This window comes from Eublepharis macularius, chromosome 16 (assembly GCF_028583425.1).
Source record: "Eublepharis macularius isolate TG4126 chromosome 16, MPM_Emac_v1.0, whole genome shotgun sequence".
Taxonomy (NCBI): domain Eukaryota; kingdom Metazoa; phylum Chordata; class Lepidosauria; order Squamata; family Eublepharidae; genus Eublepharis; species Eublepharis macularius.
Window position 1 is genome coordinate 47,472,699 of NC_072805.1, and position 22,839 is coordinate 47,495,537.

The following is a 22,839-nucleotide window of genomic DNA, read 5'->3' on the forward strand; positions in this document are numbered from 1 at the left end:
GTCTCTGCCTTCCAGCTCCCATGCCTACAGGCGGTTCCCCTCCAGAACATCTTACGGCTAGCAAATAATCCTTCCTCTCGCTTTGCCTGATAGAACCTTAAAAAAAAAATCCACATTCTGGTTTTGCACTTACATAGAACTCCCCACATTAATACAATGCTGTAATTTGCTCCCTGGTGCACGTGAGATCCTCAAGCTCTACTGCTCAAGTTTACACAGCAGAAGTGTGGTAATGCAACCACGTTGCCTTTCACAGACACACATGCCCCAATCATTGTAAGTTCAAAAGCGCACTAAACAATTTGCTGTAAGAAAGGTGGTGCTGTGACGTTGCCTTGGAAGTGATGTAAATGTCCCAAACATGGCAACATTTCTTCTGCCCCTTTTCCAGATTTCAGCCCTTTGATTCTGGCACAGGCCTGCCTGTGCGCATCCCCCACCATGGGCACTCTGCAAAGCATGCGCTGCCGACACACAAAAATGTTTATCACTGTTGGGGGTCACGTTTTTTAAAACCCCCACAAATCTAGCTGTGGTATGAAAAGTGTTCAGGTTCCATGACTGTTGTCTTAAGAAGGGGGTTCCTTTTGGTGCAAAAACCACTTCTCAGAAGCAGTTGCAGGAGAAGGCAACCCTACAAGACTTGAAAAAAGCCCACACCATTTGGGAAGCAGGACCCCTACAGTTGGCCTGATGGCTCCAGAAAGGCTTTGCGAAGTGGTGTGAAAAGGGAAGCTCGGCAGTGCTATGCAACCGAAGCCTGTCCTCAGAATTGCTTGCAGGGACACAGAAGACACCAGCATGCTCTGGAACATCTGAAGAGGCTCCACGTTCTTTGGCGCAATCCCCCAAAGCCCTGGCAGGAATCCCCTACCCCCTTCTGCATCCTGTCAATCAACCCTGCCTCCGGTTGGATGAGAAGAAGCAAGGCGCCTGCCCAGATCCTGCACCGCTTGGAAGAAAAAAAGTCTGTTTTACAAGCCTTCGTTCACTATTGTTTATATAAACAGGTAAATTGTTTCGTATCTCAATTAAAAACATCTGCCACATAAATGAATACCAATTAACTCATCCTGTTTTTAATTACTCTGTTAATTACACACAGGCAGAAGCAAGGATGGCGGGGGAATAAGGGAAAGCGTTGTGAAAGCGAGAGAGCCCCCACCCCCCACCATACGCACACCAATTCGCTGTTGGCACAGATCTGAAATATGCCCAGCTAACGAAGGATTAAGGTGGTGATGGCTTGTAGCCATCCGGCAGATTGCCGCTCCTTTCTCCGCTCTTAGTGAGAGAACTCAGTGGAGAAACTGGGGATAAGGGAACCTCAGGAGCCCCCTCTCTCCCCCTCCCCACCTTTGAAAATATCCAGGACTTCCCTTCTACCGCCTCCAGCAACGAGCACTGTGAGAAACGGGGGGCCCAGCCAGTTACAGGGTTTAAGTTCACCGTTTGGCTTTGTGGATTACCTGGGAATTACGCTGCAATATGGCCACGGCCTCGCTCCAATGTCGCACCACTGGGACTTCTCAAGTGCAAGTGTCAAGAGTGTGTCCTGCACCCAGATGCTCTTTTTAAGTCCCAGAAACATCTGGCGCACCATGCGCACTTCCTCTTTGTCACCCCTTCATTGCCGGCTGATCAGGTTTCCCCAGTTTTCACTGCTCCCAACACAGCACTTGAAAAAAGCCCAAAACGTATGTGGGAAAGCTCATCCACCCAGCTATTATAATGTGGTGCGCTAGTCTTTGATGGGCAGTGGGGAGCGACACTAGAATGTGTGGAACGTTCCCCTTCCCCGTATTCTGTCAGGAAACCTGTGATCGGCGTGCACAGCCTGCTACCTTCCAAGCAGCAAGAGAAACTTGTGGGGAGACGTTTGTGGTAGCCACGCTCTAATTTTGCAGTTCTACCTTTGCAACTTCCCAAGAGGGAGTTTCTTGCTGGAAACATTGCAAGCTGTTTCCACCCAGGTAAACATCACTGCTCGGGTATCATCAGCAGTGTTCCTTTCCAAGAGTTTGTTTTAAAAACTTCTGTGTTGTGAATTTTTAAAAAATGTTGTTACTACTTTGGCCCTGCAGGGAGTGGGTAGCACAGAAAACTAAATGAAAAAGAGTGTGAATCGAAATCTTGCGGAGAGGTTTGAGAGCTCCCTGCCCAGAGATGACTGAATGTAAGGACGCCCAAACATCAGCAGAGCCCCTGTTGCCTAAGGCCAGTGGTCTGTTTGGTCCAGCATCCTGCTCCACACAGCAGCCAACCAGTCCATCAGGCCAACCACTTCTCCGTATCATTTCCCGCGCAGGATTAAAGGGAGGGGGTTGTGTGCAAGTGTGGGAATTTTCAGTGGAAAACAGCATGTGGGGAACTGATTAAAAGTCCTTCTCCCACACTAGTCTTCCACTTTGAACTGCATTTCCTGCATTTATGGATTTGGGGATTTTTTAGTCTAAGAAAAAGAAATCACAGAAGTACCCATATCCCTTTGTTTGCATTGATGATTTGAAATACTTTGACCCAGCTTTGCTCTGTAAAAACCCTTCTTGCTCAATGGGCCCCACAAAAAATGCCCCACAAAAAGCACTAGATATTTTTGCATGGGGGACCAAGTGGGGGAGCCCCCCTGCTCTTCAAGGATCAACAGCCCCCTTGTTCGCATTGCCCTGCATCACCTGGAAGCAACAGACTGAAGAAGGTTTTTGTAAAAATTCACAGCCAGAAGGCCTCCCTCCTAGGCAGGGTGTGCCTGTGGGGAGAACCAGGGGAGAGGGATTTGGCATGCCCCTTCGAGTGAGCCCTAACAGGCATGCAGAGCTGGTGCGGCGGCAGCAGAGTGACCCCTCTCGCTGTTGGCTCCATGGAACTAGATTCCCCTAATCCTTCTTTTCTTGCATGCATCCCAGTTGTGGGAAATGTTCCAAGCAAGCAGATGGAGCATTTGGAGTCAGTACTGGGGGAGGTGGGGGTGAGAGAGAGGGAGGGGGAGAGAGATTGAGAGAGAGAGAGAGAGAGAGCGCACATAGCTGGAACATCTCAAACAGCATCAGCAAAAGGGGTCTCTTTTTTCTCAAGCTACGTTTTTTTTTTGCACGCAGCTCTTTTGTGCTTTTCAGCTGTGCTTCAAAAGCAATGGTGGGTGCACCTTTTGTGTGTAACTTTAGAAGCCCATGAAATAACAGAGTCCCCTATAGCAGAGAACGTGCATGTGAGATTTCAGGCACCCGACGTCTACCTTCAGGCATAGAAGATGCAAAATGTGTGCCAACCGGGGGGGGGGGATCTCGGAGAGCAGCCAAATACCAGAAGCTTTATCGGGATCATAACTACTAGATGGCAGAAAATGCCCACACAAGCAGCGTGCCCAGGAGGGCAAGGGCTGGGCCCAATGACATGTCCTCAACCCAACCCCCTGTACTCTGCCCCGAGGTTTCACAAGACTGGTAAGAGACACTGAGGCCACCAAAAGGCCCTTTCCTATGGGGATGCGTTGCCTCGTATCTTAGGAAACCCTCATTTGGCTCTTCTTGCACCATGCCAGCCGCCTGGGAAGTTTACAGTTTACACTGCCATTCAATTTTGTAGTCCTCCGTCATTGATCATTGCACCGTATGATTACATTCCCTTTCTGCAATCTGCCCTGAGTCTGTGGGAAAGGCAGGCTATACATACGCTAAACAAATAAACCGGCAAGTGGGAGTTTTGTCACAGTTTTCTGGGCAAGCAAACTGCAAGACTCAAATCTGCTTCGTGAGAGGAGTGCTTCACAAAAGAAAGACGGGTGCAGAAATGTTTGTTCCAGATCAGCCACCCACAGTGCAGGCCTTGAGAACCTGAGAATCTCCAAGAACATGAAGTTCAAACTGCTTTCCAAGCCTCCTTTTCCACAACCCGGCAGAACTTGAACTGAGCTGAGCATTTGGACTCTCTTCTTGTTGCGCCCCTCCCTTCTTGGCAACCATTGTGTTGGGATTTTAGCAAGTGTCCTATGTTCAGTCATGAAAGTGTTAAATGGTTGATCTGTTTATTTAGTTAGTCAACTAGTTTGCATAGGACCACTTAGCTGTCGAGTTAAGGTTCCCATCATAGAAAGGGGAGTCTTTATGCTTAATGAAGAGACTTACTATTGGGCAACCATTTTATTGGGGGGCAGTTAACTAGCAACTAAATGTTTATTGCTCTTTGTTCAGTTTCAGTTCAGTCTTTAGCCTTTATGCAGTCTTAGTATGGATTGTTTTGAGTTCTAGTCTGACTATCAGTTAGTTAGCCAGTTAGTTAGCTATTCTTTATTTTCTCACCAATGTACCCTTTATCCTAATATGTAGTAAAGTATTTTTTCTTGAGTTAAACACTGGAGTTTGTTCTTCTTATGTTCTACTGCGCACTAATTTGCTAATTAAAACCCAGCATGCTGTATTCCACAAATGGGCAAACCCGAGTTTGAAGGTCATAGATCCAGAGGAGTTAGCCATGTCAGTCTGTAGTAGCAAAATGGTAAAGAGTCCAGTAGCAGCTTTAAGACTAACCAACTTTATTGTAGCATAAGCTTTAGAGAGCCACAGCTCTCTTTGTCAGCTGCATCTGATGAAGAGAGCTGTGGCCCTCAAAAGCTTATGCTACAAAAAAGTTGGTTCGTCTTAAAGCTGCTACTGGACTCAAAGGCTCCTTATCTTTCCAGTGGACATGTCAGGGCTGGCATTGCGTGACTTTGGCCTGACTCAGACATGTAGTAGACACCATCAGCTCCACTTCTTGTCAACTGTTACTAGGAAATGGGGAGCAGAGAAGGCAGGTGGGCCACTTCCTGTTGGAGCAGGTGGGATCTCGACAGTGGAGCTAGTCTAATCATGCATCACTTGATAAAGGAGCTCCTTAGGAGCTTATCTACCTAGACCCAGTCCTGTTCATGTCATCTTGCACTTCCACCACTGGGAGTAAACATGGACTAGTCATCTGACCTGGGAGTGTCACTGCAGGGAGCCAGAGCCATCCAGCATGCTGGCTTGTCAAGACAGCAGCTGCAAGGGGCATTTTCACTCACCCCTGTCCCCAATCTCTACTCTTAGCTGCCTGAGTGTATGCAGCTCTTACTTTGTTCTCTTGTGGACAGGCTATGTTGGGGAAGAGGGTGCGGGGCAGGTAGGTGGTAGCGTTACGGGGAGTTTGTTGCTCTATTTATTATCTTTTGTGGAAAAGCTATAAAATCTTAATGGGAGAACGGGGGCTGCAATATGGGGTGACTGGCTTGTTCCCTTAGAAGCGAGGGCTTTGGAAAACATCGGGCTGGTTGGCTCAGAAAAGGGTATCTCAAAGAGACGGCTTTTCACGTTGAATCTCCACTCGCATTCAAAGCGAAGGGATTACCTGGGCCTTGTGGCTCCAGGGAATAATGGTGAAAATGACAACTATTCATAAAAACACCCAAAATGGGAAGTTGGCTGGGATGCTAGAAACAGAGGAAGGATTGTAGAAGAACCTCCAGATCTCCCTGCCCCAAGGACTGCCTGGCTCTCTCCTCCGGGACTTTCTTAAGAGTCCCCATCGAGAACTCAAGTTTGAGCAAAAGCTCAGCACCATGTCCTCACTTCAGTGCCAGGGCTCAGCCTGCAGCATGGACACTGAGCATGCACAGACTGCCTTTCCTTCCACCACTTGGGTAAGGCAGCCAGCTTTCTCACCACTGGGATCAGACCTCGGCAGGCTGGCCAAAGAGGAGAGCCAAGAGGCCAGCGTGCTAACCACGTGCCGCCCGTTTAGAAGCAGGGGCCTGGTGGTGCCAGAGCATCTTTCAGCGGTCCAGCTCCTTGGAGGTGCAGGGCGCTGTACCACCACGGCCCACCCCTGTTCATTCGGAGCCTGGATTCCCTGCCTATCTCTCAGTATCAAACCCCTCCCCAGAAGTGCCCAGCCAGAGAACTGCAAGCAGTACCCCACAGAGGTGCTGAAGCTGCTCTGTGCCCACAGGTGCTCTCTGCCCCTAGTCATACTGTTGACCCCTTTCTCTTGGCAAGGTGTCCTCGCCAGGGGTTCAGGTGGAGGAAGGGTCTTTCTCCACACCTGTTGCTGCCTGAGCTGCTTTATCTGAAAATGGGGCAGGGGAAGCGAACATGGGCCTTGCTTCCTCCCAGGGACTGAGCCTCTTCCAAGACCCCTGAGCTGCACTGATCATGTTTACAATGAATAGACACCCCCTTAGGGAACTGATCCTTCCTGGGCCTGCCCCAAGAGCCTTTGCGGTCGGAGTGAGTTAGACTTGGAGGCTGCCGTAAAAAAGACGTTTTAGCTGCTCTTCACATTAATGTTGTTTTAAACTATTCTTCATCCTGGTTATCTGTAGAGCCAGAAATGGTGCTAGTAAGTCTATGATTGTGGTGAGAATTTGGGACATCCTGATTTCTGGCTCAGCCGCTGTGCTACACCAGGTGTCTCAAGGTTGCTTTTTACCAAGTGAGACCCTCGGGCCATGGAGCCCCCCAGGCTCTGGGGCCAAGAAAGGTCTTTCCCCGCCCCTTATTGAGCCTGGGACTCCAGCAAAGCCCTGGAGCTACAGGGAGCCCTCACCATGGAGGGCTCAGCACTGTCAGGTCCACACTGCCTGCCCACTCCACCCCTCTCTCCTGCCACAGGCAATCCAGTTCCTGTGCTGTACATCAAGAGCTAGCAGCAACTCTCTTGTTTCCCTGACACAGCAACAAACTATGGAAAGGAGGAGTAAGAAGTGGGCCGCGCAGGCTTGGTCTTGCTGCCTGGCACGTGGAGAGGACGCCGGGGGCTCGCAGAGTCTTGCGGGCAGCTCAGGTGGAAGCCTGCAGTGGAGGGCGGGAAAGGAGATGCAGAATCTGGGCAAACTCTAGGGACAAACTGAGGCTGGGGGGGGGGGGTTGGCGGGGTGTGTGTGTGTGCGTGTTCTGTGTGTATGTCGCTGGGAGGGGGGAAGCCTCTCCCCAATGCAACAGAACGTCGCCCTCCAACTTGCCTCCTTTCAGCCTCCCTCTGGTTTCTCTCAGCATGCCTTGTTGCACCCTGCCCACCTTAGGAGTGCTGCCTCCCTTCCTGGGGTCCACAGGCTGGGGTGGGGTGGGCTTGGTAGCCAATTGTTATTGTCTGTTAGCCAGCTGTGAAGTTGAATCCCACCCGAATATTCCCTGCAACAATCACCAGACCTTACACCAACCCTTCATAAAAGGAAACAATTCTTTAAACCACCAGCGTTTGGTACACATTACTAAGGCAGACGGGCTTCACGCTTGCGAGGTCTGCTTTGTTTTTTAAGAGAACTGCGTCCCCCTCCCGGGTCTGCCCTCCAGGGCAGAGGTGGGCAGAGCATCCCCAGCTCCGCTGGTTCTCAGGCAAAGGAAGGCCTTTCCCCAGTCCCCCACCCTGCCCCGCTTGGGCAGGGTGGGGGACTGCCCCGCTAGAGAATTTTTGATATATTCACTTATTCTCGAAATATTAAACGTTACTCGGAATTAAGGCGTGCCTCCATAGCATGTGACAAATCTTCTGCGACTGCACAAAGTGCCTTTCTCTTATCACGGAGCGGCCACTTACATTTCAGGTCCGATTCTGAGTAAATGTCCAGCCTAGGAATGCATTACGGGAAATCGCACACGGGAACCTTTCCGGTGTTCATAATTTATTTCAGTTTGCTTATAAGCGTCTCTCTACCTGAGGCAGCTGACACAGGAAGATCACATGTCGGAAGAGGCAATGTTAGCAGGGAAGGGTAGTTTAAAAAGACAGAGCTGGCGGCAGGGTAAAGGCTTTGTTATACACTGGAGGGTTATGAAGGGGCTGTGAAATGCCAGAAGGGAAACTTCAGCCCATTAGAACCTCTCCAGCTCCAAGCCTAGCTCTGGAAGGCAGCTCCAGCCCATCTCCATTCCTCGCTGCCTTCTGGTTGCCATCCCACCCAGTTTTAAACTGGAGAGCTGAAATTGACAGAGCCTTCAGGGAGGCGAAGGTGGAATTAACAAATCGTCTGAGGAGCGATCTCCACCGGCTGTGTCTTTTTGAACTACGCTTCCCGGCTAACATTGCATCTCCCTACTCCTGATGAACACGTGCCATGGCATCTGATGTGGACGGACTCTAAGAATGCTCCTGTTTTGTTCAGAACTTAAGCCCAGTTCAGCTCCCCCCCCCCGACTCCTCCTTTTGAAGACTGCAGACAAGACTTTAGTCACATATCCGAACTATCTATTGTTTGGCGTGGTCTTGGTTTTTTGTTTTGGCTCTATGGCCTGCCTTAAAAGACAAAACACGTTAAGATGGTATCATGCTCCTGCACCATCTTTGGTTTGGGAAGCTTTTTGAGTTTGGCAGGCAAAAAGCCAACATAAGGCTAAAATTAACACTGATTTATCCTTCGGTTGCTAAATCCTTGCAAGTTTAATGGCATTGCAAAAGCGATGCTAATTAGCAACATGGACTTTGCACACCAAGCACAGCCATCTCTTTTCATGAAAATATTTGCCAGACACTTTCCAAATTGTGAAAAAAACAACAACCTTGACTGAAGATAGACTGTCGTTCCTCATTATCATACCTGGAAGCTTTTAGGGGGTCTAGTCGATGTCTGTAGCTGGGAAGGAATGACTGTGTGAAAGTGGCTTAGAGTGATGCAGAATATGTTCTCCTTCCCCTATACAACACAGCTTGGCTCATTTATTTGAGCGATCTGGATTATCTGTACAAGCACTAGGTTCACTTGCATGCATCTAGTTCATTCATTCGTCACCCAGTTCACTTGTTACTCTGTTCTCCCCGCCCCCCCCCCCCCTGCCAGTTACCTTTCTTGCCTTTCCATGGTCAAAATAAAGACTCTCAGCTCCTGGCAGGAAGGGGCTTGTTGGTGTTTTGCTTACAAAACTCCATGAAGTCCTTTGATGGCCTTATGTTGACTAACTCTGGCCTGCGCCACCTTTGTTCTGTTTGTGGCAAACCAGATCTTCCTCATTGTAATAACAACAGGGATCGTCTCATGACCAAGAAGCTCCTAAATATGTACTACAAAGAAGCAAATGGGGTATTCAAGAATCATGCACGAGGCTCTGGGAGGGCCTTCTGGCCTAAACTCCTAGTTGGCCTTTGCTGAGCCATTTTCACTCAATGGCCCCACCCCATGCATGAGGCGGGCAGAATGATGCTGGCCTACCTCACAAGGCCATTGTGTCCATGACAACACAATAATGGATATGAAGAACTCAGTGCCGAGAGTTCTTCTTTCAGTCCATCACTTTATGCATTGTGTCTAAAGCTCTCGGGTGTCAGAACAGCCTTCTCGCCTCTCTGAAAATTAGCTGGCCTCCAGGGTTGGAAGCTGCACTTTGTCCTTACACCCCCCTGCTCCACACACACCCAGTCTCCATAAAGAAAAGCCCTGGGAATGGCTTGAGACAGTCCTTCCTTGAGAGCCAGCTGTTGGGGAAAGGGGAGGGCCAGGCAGCTGCTGGGCCAGGAGTTCAAACTGGTGGGACGTGGGACCAGGAGTTCAGCGCTCGTGTCCTCAGCTCCCCACATGGCTGGCTATAGTCCAGCCGCACTCCCTATTGCAGTGAGCTCCGGTTTCTCAGGGCTTCCTGTGCGAGTGTGCGTGTGAATGCCTTGATGCCCTTCCACTTCCTGTGCATCCGTGTTCTAAGGTCAGATGCGCACAAGCAAGCAAAGATCCCAGGAAGACTTCCATTGCAGCCACAGGCGGCTCAGTCACAGCGAAGACCTCCCCTCGCACGCCTGGCAAGTTTTGCAGGACGGGGAACTTCTCCTCTGCTCAAAAGGAGCCTTATCAGGGCCATGGAATTCAAACCTCCCCGTCTAGCCCCAAAGGGGTGGGAATTTTTGCTCAACAACTCTTTGCACATGCACAGGACCCCTCCCTCCCTCCCTGCACAACCGATGGAAATGCATTTGCCTTGGAAGTGCCACAAGACTGCTTTTGGTCTTGCTGCAAGAGGAAAGAAGGCCCCCCGACCGAGGATTTAGCCCTGTCTTACTCCTTCATCGTGGCACAGGGCTGAAACTTCACCCTGGCGAGCCCCATCTTGTGTTTAGCTCTATGCCATTCCTTCCACGGGCGCCCTGGAGTGCTCCGCTCTCAGCTTCCCTGCTTTGCTCTCTCCCTTCTTACCTGCCTCCCCGCAGCCAGATGCCCCAGGACAGAGTTAGCATGAAGTGGCTCCAGCTTGCCCTGGGCCTCTGATCTCCCCAGCATCAGGCCGCATGAAACCCAACTGAAGAAACTAATTGTCCCCTGAGCCCAACCAAAAAGAGCGCCAGGGCTCCAGTCCTGACCTTCTCCCCCAGCCCACTGGGAATGTTTCTCTGGAAGGGTCTGCAAAGCACACACCCAGCAGGCCAGACCCTTCCCCCAGCAGCTGCACTGCATTTAGTTCCCAGCCCAGCAAACCAGAGAGCCAGAGTTATAAATAGCCATTATGTCATTGAGAAAACATACAACTCTCACCCCAAAGCCTGGATGGATGCAATACAAGCAGCATCTTTGCTAGTTCCCTCTCTCCTCGCTTGGGATGCTGGAGCATCTGCTTTCATATGCAAACCACACCCGGTGGCATTCCTTATCATCATAAGGGTGGAAAGCACAAAAGCATGGAAGTAGGGCCCTGGATGCTCTTTGGGGCGAGAGAGGAGAGTGCGTGGATTCCAGCGAGCTTCAGAGATTTATGTGCCAGGGTGGCCTTAGAGAGCTGGTACGGGGAGTGTTTAGCGCATCAAACCAGGGCCAACCTCTGTTTAGCCATGGAACTCATTGGGTGACCTTGCCCTCCTTTCTTTCTGCCCCTACACCATGGGATTGTGGTCTCCTATTTGTGAGGAGGGCAAAATGCAAGACGAGAGAACCACATCTGCTCTGAGATCCTTGCAATAGACAGTTGGATAAAAATTATCTCTATCGATCATGACCCAGCTATAGTGAGTGACACACTTTCTCCCACCCATGGATTTCCATGTCAGGGCCTCTACCTGCTGCCTGGCCCGTTTCGAAAACACAATTAACGAAGATTTTGCAATTAGGCATTTGACAGACCAGAATGTTCACATTTCTCCTAGAACTGAATGGCCACCCTGCCACTCATACCTGCTGGGAAGCAACTGGCTCCCTTCTTCTCTTTCCATCGCCCTCAGTGCCTGCTGTGCATCCTCCCACACACTCAGTTTGGGGAAGGGGCCTGAGAGTAAACCGTGCCCACCTCTACCCTGGACTCCGCTCCCCAACAATCCCAGCAGGCACGTGGGGTCTAGCGGGGTGCTTCTCAAGAACCACTGCTTCCAGACATGCATGTCCTCAATGGCACAGGAAAGAAAACCTTTGCACAGGGTTCCCAGCTCCTGACCACGCATCTGAGCGTGCTCCCTGGCCATCATCGCACAATTTTTAACAAGCACAACTGCACAAGCCAAAAACCACAGGTAGCTATTCCCAGGTGTAAAAATGAGAACGAGCAGTACATTTCCATCAAAGAATCTTAAAAACAAAACACGAAAGCGTAGGTTTTACAGGAATTCTTCCAACCACTTTTAAGACTTCCTGTATTTCCTCCCCAACCTTGGTAGTCAGTTTAGCGAAAAACGCAATAGCCTCAGTAACTCTTTTTGCTACACACGCACAAAAATGCTGTGCTAATATTTGCCACCCCCACCTTGGTATGATTTTGGGGGGCAATGCAGAGCAATTCAAACCCTCATATTCTCAGGGGGGGTTACATTCCAACAAGCCCTTTATCCTCTCTCAGGCAACAGGACCAGTCATCTCCACTTAGCAACGCTCTTTTAGGATGGCCGTTTCCAATCTATTATTCTCTCCAGAACGGCGAGACTCTGCACGTGCCAAGAGACTTGTGAACTTCAGCTGCCTAGCAAGGCATACAGACCTGTGCTGCTCAAAAATGGAAACTCTGGCCTCTGTGCTTCATTGTTAGGCAAGGCAACTTCCCAGTGGTGGGGAGTTCCCACAGCCTTCAAGATACAGAATTTTGTTTAGCGTGCAAGTGTGTGTGTGTGTGCATGTGCGTGTGTGTGTGTGGGGTGGTGGTGGTGGTAGGAAAGGAAATCCACTCCTGTCCAGAAAATGAGGGCATTGATTTCAATAGGCTTACACTGGGATAACTCTGCTTAGGATTTCACTGAAAGTGCCTGAAATCAGAGATTTATTAATCTCTCCCCTCAAACAGCTCTTACCCAAGTAGTTAAATCACTTTCAGTGCAAGCCTATTTTATTTGTTTGTTTGTTTGTTCAATTTCTATGAAGAGTTACTCTATTTTATTCCAAACCAACAGGCTTAGACTGAAAAGGGCTTAGACAGGAATAATTCCACATAGGATTGCAATATTATAAACCCTCTACTCCAGAGTAGTCATTGTGTGCTAAGGACACAGACTATGGAAGAATAGTAAAGAGTCCAGTAGTACCTTTAAGACTAACCAACTTACTTATAGCATAAGCTTTCAAGAACCACAGCTCTCTTCGTCAGATGCATCATCAGAACTGCGGTTCTCAAAAGCTTATGCTACAGTAAAGTTGGTTAGTCTTAAAGGTGCTACTGGACTGTTTACTATTTTGCAACTACAGACTAACCCGGCTAACTCCTCTGTAACCATGGAAGAAGCAATTCATAACTTGCAGTCTATAAAGGACTGATTGACACATTACAGAAAAGAATTTCAGGCATGCAACTGTATTGGTCAGCTACAGTACAGCAGGATTTGGCATCTTAGAGACCAACAAGATTTTCAGAGCATGAGCTTTCGAGCAGCAAAGCTCTCTTCATCAGATACCATTACATTACAGAAAACTCTGATTGCAATTCAGGTTTCCCTTTAAGCCAAAGATCTCAGTTGTTCTAATTACGGTTTTCAGTGCCGGGGCTTGGCCTATAGATGGATGACATAATAGTGCTCTTTTCCCCAGACCCCTCAGCAACACATTGGGTGCGGGTTTCTAAATTTATAGGCATCAAGAATTACCCTGTATGACACGGAAGACTTTTCCTTAACCTTACATCGGGCCTGGGAGCTAGCCAGGCCTAGACATTACATTCTGCACATTCTCAGAGGCACTGCCTTCTTTTTTAATGTTTTTCTTTTAAACACTGCCTTCTTCTCACCCAATTTTGCACTCCAAGGCCAAAACCGAGAACAGATTTAATAATGCAAAAGTCTCACAAAACCAGCTGCAGCCCAGACTGGAGTCTGATTAGTTAACCTCTTCCTTGGAACTGGTTTGAAAAGCTCCCCTGAACATCAAATTCGGGGGCTGGGTTTTCATCACTCCTGCCAGGCCGCCTCCCTGGAGCACCCTCTCCTCACCCAAGTCCAAGCTGCAGCTTCCTCACAAACATGAAGCCCAAGGCAGCTGCAGGTCTGGCGGGAGCTTAGTAGGAGCAGGCCAGGCCCGGAGGTAGGGCACTGCTGCTGGAAGCTGTCCCATGCCAAGCAAGCCCCACAGTGATGAAGTGCAGCAAGCAGCTCCTTTTCCTCCCGGTGAGGCTTGTGCAGAGAGCCCCCCCTCCCAGGATTGGGCCCCCGAATTACTGGAGCCAGTGTTTGGTACAGCCCAGAGAGTAACTCCCACGGGGAAAACTGAAGTATTAGAATGCCTCTTTCATTCCCTCCAACAGCCACACCTTCCCAGCCTCGTCTGCTTCCAGAGCTGGACGCCCTTCCTCACCCAATGTTGTCAGCCTGAAGAGGGCGAGGAGTTAGTTGCCAAACCGCCCAACTAAATGTCATCCAAGCAGCCTCTGGAAAACCGGCGGGTCCGAGGCATTAATTTCCTTCGGGATATAGGCGATCTCCTACCCTTTAATTTTTCCTAACCCCCCCCCCCCACACACACACACACGGTTCGTCCCTGACGGGCTGTGCTTGGCTGTTCGAGATCAAAACTATGTCTCAAAAGAAGGCAAGAATGGAGCGAACAAAGGAGTCCCCGGACGGGGCGGCCTGAACCTCGGCACCTCCGCCTGGGGCCGCCCCGGTTTGGGGGCAGAAGGGCACTCCGGGTTCATCGCCTCCTTCAAGGGATGCGGCCCTTCGCCCTCTAACGGCCTGGGTAACTTCGAGTTTCCAGGGAGCCTCGACGGCTTGTCGGAGAGTCTCCCTTCAGCGGCGCGTTTGGACTGATTTGTTCGCCCGCACTGGGCTGCCGCGCCCGCAGCCGCTGCCCTTTTTCGGGGCGCACAATTGCCACAAAGATGAGCGCGGGCAGGAAATGTTCCCTGCCAGCTTGGAGGGCTGGTGGAGCGGGGGGGAGGAGGGAATCGGTCGGCAATAGAGGAGTAGGGAAGCCAGCCTGGCATCCCAAGGTCAAGGGCCACTTGGGGAGGCAGAAGGCGCGCCCCTTCCCGGCCAAATCGGGCTCCTTCTGCCCAGCCTGGGAGCGCCTCTGCGCCCGCCCACCTCCCTGGCCTCGGCTCTCGGGGTCTCTCTCCTCTGCGCCCGAAGCTGCTGTGCCGGTCGCTGGGAGAGAGAAGCGCCCTTGGTACCCCCACCCCACCCCCTAGGAGCTAGCGGCAGAGACCCCTTGCGAACGCCCAAGCCAGGACGCGCCAGCCGAGCGCACGGCGCTCCAGAAGGAGACATCTGGCCACATGTTCCAAGCCCCCCCACACACACACACACACACTCCGCCGCCTTTGTTTGGAGGTGGCAAGATCCAGGAGAGCCCCGACAGTTGCGCTCGGAACAGAGGAGCACGCCGGAGCCTCGGGGAAAGTTGAAGGGAACCAGGCCAGCCGCGACCGTCCCCGGGGGCAGCAAGAAACAGACCGCGCCTCTGGCGCCCAGCCCTCGGCAAAAGCGCAAAAAGACAGAAAGCAGACAAGACCCCGGCGGGCGGGGTGGGGCGGGCGGGGGGCTATTCCGGACCTTTCTAGCGAGGCTTCAGAGCCAGCGACCAACGCCCCCCCCCCCAGCCGAAGACGAGAAAGGCAGCCGCGAACTTACAGTCCTGAGGTCGGTGGCGGGGTGAGGTAATTGTCCCAGGAGTAGCCCCGGCGGGTGGCCAGACGTCCGGCGGTCCCGAGGAACCCAGACGGGAACCAGTTAATCCAAAGGGGCTCGCGGGGCGCCGAGAGTCCGGGGGCGAGCGACGGGCGCGCCTCGGGCAGCCCGCTGCCTGCCCTGCCCTGCCCTGCCGTGCGGTGCGGCGCTGCCTTCTTCCTGCCGGGGCCGGCGGCGGGGCGGCCGGGCTGCGGCGGGGCTCTTTGGTTGGCGGCGTTGCCGGCGCCCGCTCGCCCTTCACCGGCGGCTGCCTCCGCCGCCGCCCCGTGCCCGCCCGGGCAGACGCCCCGCTGCCGCCGGACTGGCCATGGCCGCGGCCCCTGGCCGGCGGGGCTGAAGCGAGCGGCGGCGGCGGCTCCGAGTCCCGGGAAGGCTCGCTGGACGGCGCGTCCTCCTCCGCTGCCTGCGCGCTACTGCGGCCCCCGCCCGCGCCGCCGCTCGGCCCTCCGGGGCGCCATCTGGCGAGGCCGCCGCCGCCGCCGCCGCCGCCGCCGCCTCCGCGCGTCAGCTCTGCCCAGCGCCGTCCCGCGAGCGCCGCCGAGCCAGCCTCCCGGGCGGGACCCCTCGGGCGCCGGGCGCTCTGCTGCGCCGCGAGTGGGGCGGGCGGCGGGCGCGGCTGGGCTGGGCTGGGCTGGGCGCGGGCGGCGGGCGCGGCTGCCAAGTCCCTCCTCCGCGCCGCGCGGCTCGGCGGCTCCCCCTGGGCGCGCTCAGTGCCTGGGCAGCCCGCCGCGGGCGCCGGGCTGCGGCTCCGGGCGGCTGCTGCCGGGCGGCGGCGGCGGCGGCGGGGCTGGGCCGTCGGCGGGCATGGCAGGCGGGCTGCCTTCGCGGGCGGCGCTGCTCCTCCGCGGCTCCCGGCCAGGCGGCGGCAGCCCGGCCGCCTCCCCGCCTCCGAGCGCGGCTCCTCCGGCTCCGGGTGCGCCGCGCGCCGCGCTCCTGCCCGGGATGCAGCGCCCGGCGGCGGAGGCGAGTGCCGGCTGCGCGGGCGAGAGGCGGGCGAAGGGCTGGCTCGGCGAGGGTCCCGCCGCTCCCGGCAGGGGGCGCTCCACCCCTGCTGCAGTGCCAGCCGAGCCGGGGGGCGCCTGCCCGCTCTGCCCAGCGCCAGGGGCCGGGCCAAGCCGCGCCAGGCAGTGGCACCTTCAAGGCGAGGCGCCCGGGGACAGGCAGGGCTCCGGCCACGGCCGCGGAACTCGGCGGCAGCCCCCCAGCCCTGCCCTCGCCTCGGTCTCAAGAGGGCCGCGAGCTTCCTCCCGCGAGGGGGCTAGACATTTTGTCTGAAATGCTTACTGGGGCGGTGGGCTGAGCAGAAAGGAGGGCCCCAGAGGGGGGCGCTTCTGGCCAGCCCAGTTCTGGCCCAAAGGGACCCTGAAGAAAGACCTTCCTCTCCTTTCTTTCCAAGCCGGTGGCATGCAGAGGCGGTGACGGTATTCAACTGCTGGGGATAGGAAAGCAAGCAAGTGGTCGGGGGTGGGGGGACAAATCCCACCTTCGCTTCTGGTAAACAGGTCCTGCTGGTTTTTGAATTGTTGCAAAAACTTGCCAGGCCTGTTGGCCAAGAGGAAACAGTAACATCAACGCAATCCCTGATTTTGTGTGCCTGTGCATGTGCGTGTGTGTGCAAGCATGCACATGCGCCACCAGTAGCTCTGGCTCTGGTCTTCCACATTAAACTCTTCAAACTCATTGTCTGCCTCAAGGTTTCTCCAGTGGCTCAGCTGCTGTTTTAGAGAGCCACTGGAGAGGCTTCCAGTGCTTGGACTGAGTAAAAGACTGCTCTTGTGGCCTTCTGTGCAAACCAAGAGAGAGACAGGGTGTCCAGTGTCACTCCCCTCGAACCGGAGGCTTTGTCATAGGCAAGCAGGCTGGGGGGGGGGTAATTACTCAGTGGTAAGCATAAAGCACTCAGTACATGCTCAGAGGCATGCTGTCTTCAACAGCAAGTCTTCTGGTGCAGAGGAAAACCATGCCTGGATGTGGCATGAAATCCATGTTCTGGAACACGTGCAAGCTTTTTGTTCAGGGGTCAGATAGATGCTGGTAAAGATTTCTATTCTCTAAGCAAGAGAGAATGAAGCGAGTACTATGAATAATCTCAGAGCTCTCAAATTCTGGTCCCGTGAGACGACTCCCAGGGATGAAAGGGGAACCCAGTGCGGGACAGGAGAATGCTTTCAGGATCAGGGCCCTCCTCTGGAGCCCGCCAGCCCTAGCCTTTGATGGTGTTTCCACCCCTTCTGGGAGATCAGTGGCTGTCTGCCTGCCATCTGCAGGGGGAGATGACATTTCCTGAGCGTCACCCACTGAAAGGCAGGCACAAACCCTTTGTCTGGAGGCCCAAGCACAGCCTGTGTCCCTCAGCCTTTGGGGAGCTGATAGGGCAGTCCAGGCAGCCACTGAATGCCGTTTGCTTTCAGCCTGATATGACATTTATCTTCCCCTGCAAAGAGATGGATAACTTATTCATGGCTCCTCCACTCAGGAGTTATCAGGTGTTTTCTTGCAAAGAAAGATAGCGCTTCTGATTCAGGCCTGGCTGACAGGAGGAATCCGCTGGGCTCCTATGTGCTGGTTATACCTTGCAGGAATCGGGGTCTAGATAGAAGACGCTGGCTGTACATGTCAGTCAAAAGGTCTGTCAATCAAATGTGTTCCTTGCTGGAATTCAAGCAGCTAACACGGTTGTGTGCAAAACCCAGAAAGGTGGCAGGAACGGCGTGCTTCATAGAACATTCTCTTTGCCCTGCTCATGTGGCAAAACAGCCTTAAGAAACAAGAAGGTTGTCAGCTGATCATCGAAACACCAGCCTGGCCTCCTCCTGTGCCTTTAAGCGCACTTTGAGCCATGGAAATCAGCAGGTGAAAGTCTGTCACAGGGAGAAGAGGGGCATCTGCAACACTGGCTGCTATTGGAGGCACGGGAGCTGGAGCTGGAAGAACAACCGGAAAGCCAAAGGTAGCAAAGCCCTTCGCTGCAGGCGAATTCAAACGAAGTCCAATGTGACAAACAGGAGTCATTCCAGTTTGAAAGAAGGGTGTGTTTTTCTTGTTTCCTTTCAGGATGTAAAACTGTTTTGTCATTAACTGGGTTCATGGCCAGTTCAGCCATAGGCTGCTATGGAGCAATGGCCTGGGTGTCAGGGAAAGAGAGACATAGCTTGCCATTCGGGACGCCGCACAGCCATCTTTGGGGGCGACATTCTATCTATTTATTCATTTACATTATTTATAGTCCACTTTTCTCACTGAGACTCCAGGCGGATTACACAGTACGAGTCAGTACAGTCCATATTAAAGACATTTCAATAAACATGTAATAGGTATATATATATATATGCAAATTTGCAAAGATTTAAAAAAACCCAGCAGAAATCCAATACAGAGCTGAAGAAATGCTGAAACGGGGCACAAGCAATTCTAGGACTGACATATTAAACAACATAAAAGTACTGGGGCAACAAACCCCGCCCCCAATCCAGGGGTGGCGCTGAGACTCACCTATTAGCACATCTGGAAAACAACCGTGAGTGAAGCTAAGAAGAAACGCCCAGCTCAGGGACCTCCAGTTTTAGGCTGCCTAGAGATGACAAAACATGGTGGGATGGGGTGGGTGGTTTTGAACAAAAGTCCTTGAGGCACCCCAATGAGCCAGGGGTCTTTGGGCATAACCCCCCCCCCCCCCAGTCTGTGCTGCTCTGATACGTGACAGGGGGAGGCGGCTGTGTGGGCTGTCAGTGCACGAAGCAGAAACCCATCAGGCTCGCCACTGCTAGCCTGCTGATACAGAGGTCTGCCGCCGCCTTGACAGCAGCTATCGACTGGGGCCCAGGCTCACGAGAGGGCTTTGTCAAGTGCCCAGGAGAAGCCCCTTCTGATGTGACACCAGCAGGAGCCTCCTCTTGGCCTCGCGGGTGTCTGGAGGCATCACCAGCCAAGGCCTGGCTCTGTGGGGGAGGGAGGGAGGGAAGCCTCCTTGGCAGAGGAAAGGGCCGTGGCTGTATGGGCTGGTGTGTTTCTCCACACGACCCTCTGAATACAAGCCAAGGCGGCCCAGGTCTCTCCCCCCACTGATTTATGCACAAGGGCTGTAATCTGAGCCGATTGAAACCGTAATTTACCACTGGGAGAAATAAAGGTCTGTCTTCGCTGGTTTTGTTCTGGGAGCTGTGCAGGAATTTGAAAGGCCAGACGGGCAGCTGTTGTTCCGCTGGCACGTAACCACAGCTTTTATCCAGGAGTGGCCAAGCTCCTGCCCTGTGGAGGAGGCCCGGATCACTTGCTGCCATCCATGAGCCATCAGTGTATCTCAACCTCCTCGGGGACATTGTAAGGTAATATGGGGCACTCCACTCTGATTGCGCATGGCGGATTCCTTGCTGCCACTGGCTACCGCTAAGGCAGTTTGTGATGCCGGCTCGTCTCCTCTTTCCGGCGTGCCCCACCATGTCTCTTTTTGGGAATGGGATGGCCTTGCTCACCCTTTTGCATCCATGCTCTGAACACCATAAGGGCTTCCATCCATGCTAACCTCAACTAGCCTGGGCTTTATAAAAGTAGGCCTGGTGTAAAGGAGTGGAAGAGAGCAGGTTTTCTCCCTTTGCCATAGCAGCAGAGCTTGCGAGCACCCGGTGAAGCCGATGAGCAGAGGGTTCAAGCCAGCCAAAAAGAACGACTCCTTCAGTCAAAGAATAATTGGCCCGCGGGGTTCATTGCCACAGGATGTAGCAATGGGCATGGATTGAGTTGGGTTGAAAAGAGGATTAGACACATTGAGAGGCGAGAGGTCCATCGATGGCTATTGGGCACAATGACACAAGGGAACCTCCATGTTCAGGGGCAGTAACTTTCTGAACGCTGCCTGCTAGGGGGCATAATAGGGAGGTTTGGTCTCTGTGCCCTCCTGGCAAACCTTCCTGGGGCAGCTGGGTAACCACTGCGTGGAACGGAATGCCGGACTAAACGGGCTCCGGTTATCCGCGGAGTGGTTTTGTCTGTATGAGTTCTCTCAGGCTTGTGAGGTTAGCAAAGCTCAAAAACAGTCTGAAGGAATAATCTTCCAGTCATATAATCTTGCCAGTCAAAGTATTTCTCTGCATTTACCAGCATTTCTTTCCCCTTGGGAAGGAAGGAGACGAGAGAGTGGATCAACCACAGGGGAGAGATGTTCTTCACAGGGCCCTAATGCATTGCCTGAAGGATTTCCAGCGCTCCAAAGCGGAGGGAGGTTGGAAAAGAACTTCAGCCAGGGAACAACTGAAGGGGTTTCCAGGTCTCACAGGCAGCCCTGGGAGGTTGGGAGGTGGGGGGGGGGGCTCCTTCCTTGCCTACCTGAAGCAGAGTCAGCAGACAAGACTCTTTCCCATCAAAGCAGCTGGGCCAAAGGAGGGAGCGCAGAGCTCCGTGCCCGGGAGTGTCCCTTGCAGGCAGAAGGCCTTGGGGCTGGGCCCTTGCTGCAGGTCCTGGAGAGTCACTTCCAGTTGAGGCAGGTGAGAATGGACTCCAGCGGGCCAAAGGTCTGACTGCTGAAGGCAGCTGGCTGCATGACTTCTTTTAATAACTCCAGAGAAGCTCTGATGTCACTTCCCTAAAATGTTTCTAGTGAATCTTGCTTAGGCAACAGAAGGTAAGCAAGCCCTCCAACCGAGACTCTTCTTCCAGCCTCGAGAAAGCAGGTGGGCTTCCTTCCTTCTCCCCGTGGCAGAAAATTCTTGTTTCAGAGCTGGAGGTGCCAAGGATCAAAATGGTGTGCAAAGTCTTGGAGGTGGACTCCCTCTACAGAGCGTCTAGTGTCTGTGGGCATCAAGTTTAAAAATACAAAAACATTCACAAAGCCTTTAAGGGGAGGGAGAGAACAACTCCCCCCTTGCAGCAAGACACCACAAGGCACTCCTGGGTACACATGGCTGTATACTGCGGCGTCTGCTTAAGGTGTTCCCCATTGCACATGAGGAACCTGTACATGTCTGGTTCTGAACATGTATATTTTAAGCACACAATGCGAGACTGAAGGCCACCAGCCTCTCCCTACACAAGTACTGGTTATCAATGGCAAGCAACGCTTCCACGTTAATAAGCAACAGTGTGTGTACCTGCTATGCTTGCAAAAACAAAGGCAGGTGTTTCGTTCTGAAAAGGAGCGAGGCCGGAGGCTACGTTTCAGTTAATGACTGGATGGGAAGAGGGCACGCCACCCTGCGTCCAGAAACAGCGGAGGAGTGCCCAGGCTGATGGCTGACCCAGCAGTGGGCTGGATGGGAGGTGCCCTGGTGATTTCACAGGGGAAAGCCGGGAGCCTCTGTCCTCCCTCGGTTCCGGGACTCCTCCCTCCAACACACCACGGCTCACGCCTCACCTGCAGGGTGTCTCTGGCTCTGGCTCCAGCATCTCCGTCCCAGGATCCCAGAGGGAAGGAGTTTCCCTGGAGAGCAGCTGCCAGTCAGAGCAGGGCAGTCAGGGCAAGAAGGCTTGGCTCCGGTACAGGGCACCTTCAAAGGTCCCTTCAGATGTGCTGCTTGCTGTCCAGGACCACACGAAGCTGCTCTGAGCAAGCCTATTGAGATCAGTATGGTTTGTACTGACTGGCAGCTGTTCCCCAGGGTCTCACATCGGTCACATGTGCCTGAACCTTTTTAAAATGGGAAGTGCTGGGGATTAAATCATCGAGTCCTAGAGTTGGAGGGGGGCTTACCGACCATCTAGTCCAGCCCCTCGCCCAATGCAGGATGAGCCTAAAGCATCCCTGACATGTATTTGTTCAGCTGCTCCTTGAAGGCTGCCAATGAGGGGGAAACCACTCCCCCCCCCAGGCAGCCGATTCCACTGCTGGATTACTCTTAACATGAAGAAGTTTTTCCTAATGTCCAGCTGGTCCCTCCTGTAGTCTAAATCCATTATTGCGAGTCCTATCCACTGTTGCTAAGGGGAACAGCTCCCTCCCCTCCCCTAAGTGACAGCCTTTTAAATACTTAAGGAGAGCCATCCTGTCTCCCCTCGGCCTCCCCTTCTCCAAACTGAACAGTCCCAGGTCCCTCAGTCTCTCCTCGCAGGGCTTGGTCTCCAGGCCCCTGATCGTCCTGGTTGCTCCCCTCTGTATCCACTCCAGTTTGTCCTCATCCTTTTTGAAGTGAGGCCTCCAGAATCGCACACAATACTCCAGGTGGGGCCTGATCAACACGGTATATAGTGGGACAATGACCTCCTGTGATTCGGATCTTATGCCTCTGTTGATACACCACAAGATTGCATTTGCCTTTTTTGCTGTTGCATCACACTGGCTGCTCATATGTAGCTTCCCATCCACCCGTAACCCCAAGATCTTGTTCACTCACACTACTACCCAGAAGTGTACCCCTCATCCAGTCTGCATGCTTTGCATTTTTGTTACCCAGGTAGAGAACCTGGCAGTTATCCATGTTAAATCGCATCTTACTCAAATCTGCCCACTTTTCCAGCGTGTTCAGATCTCATTGAATTCTATCTCTGTCTTCAAGGGTGTTTGCTGCTCCTCCCAGTTTGGCGGCATCTGCAAATATAATGAACAATCCCTTCACACCTTTGTCCAGATCATTTTTTAAAATATTGAAAAGCTCTGGGCCCAGAACCATGGGACCTTCTGCATACAAACACTGAACCGCAGCTCCGCCGTAGGGGCTTCTCTAACCAAGCTTACAAGCAATCTTGAGATTGATGGTCCTCCCAGCGAGGGGACTTCTCTCTGTTCTGCCTGGCTGAGGTTTTCCTGGGTCTGACTGGGCCCTGCCCTTGGCCCAGAAACTAGACTGGACTGGACCTTGGAAAGCAAAGTGGAGGGGTATGATGCAGGGC

At 53.0% G+C, this 22,839-nt stretch overlaps 1 protein-coding gene across 6 annotated transcripts in view; it reads right to left on the minus strand.

The window, feature by feature from the left end:
* Positions 1–15,502, minus strand: part of CBFA2T3 (CBFA2/RUNX1 partner transcriptional co-repressor 3) — a 57,507-nt gene extending 42,005 nt beyond the window's left edge. For all 6 annotated transcript variants that reach the window (XM_055000306.1, XM_055000304.1, XM_055000303.1 and 3 more), the window contains exon 1: positions 14,965–15,502. The gene's annotated coding sequence lies outside the window, so the exon portion shown is untranslated. The remainder of the gene's footprint in view (positions 1–14,964) is intronic.
* Positions 15,503–22,839: the final 7,337 nt, after the last annotated feature.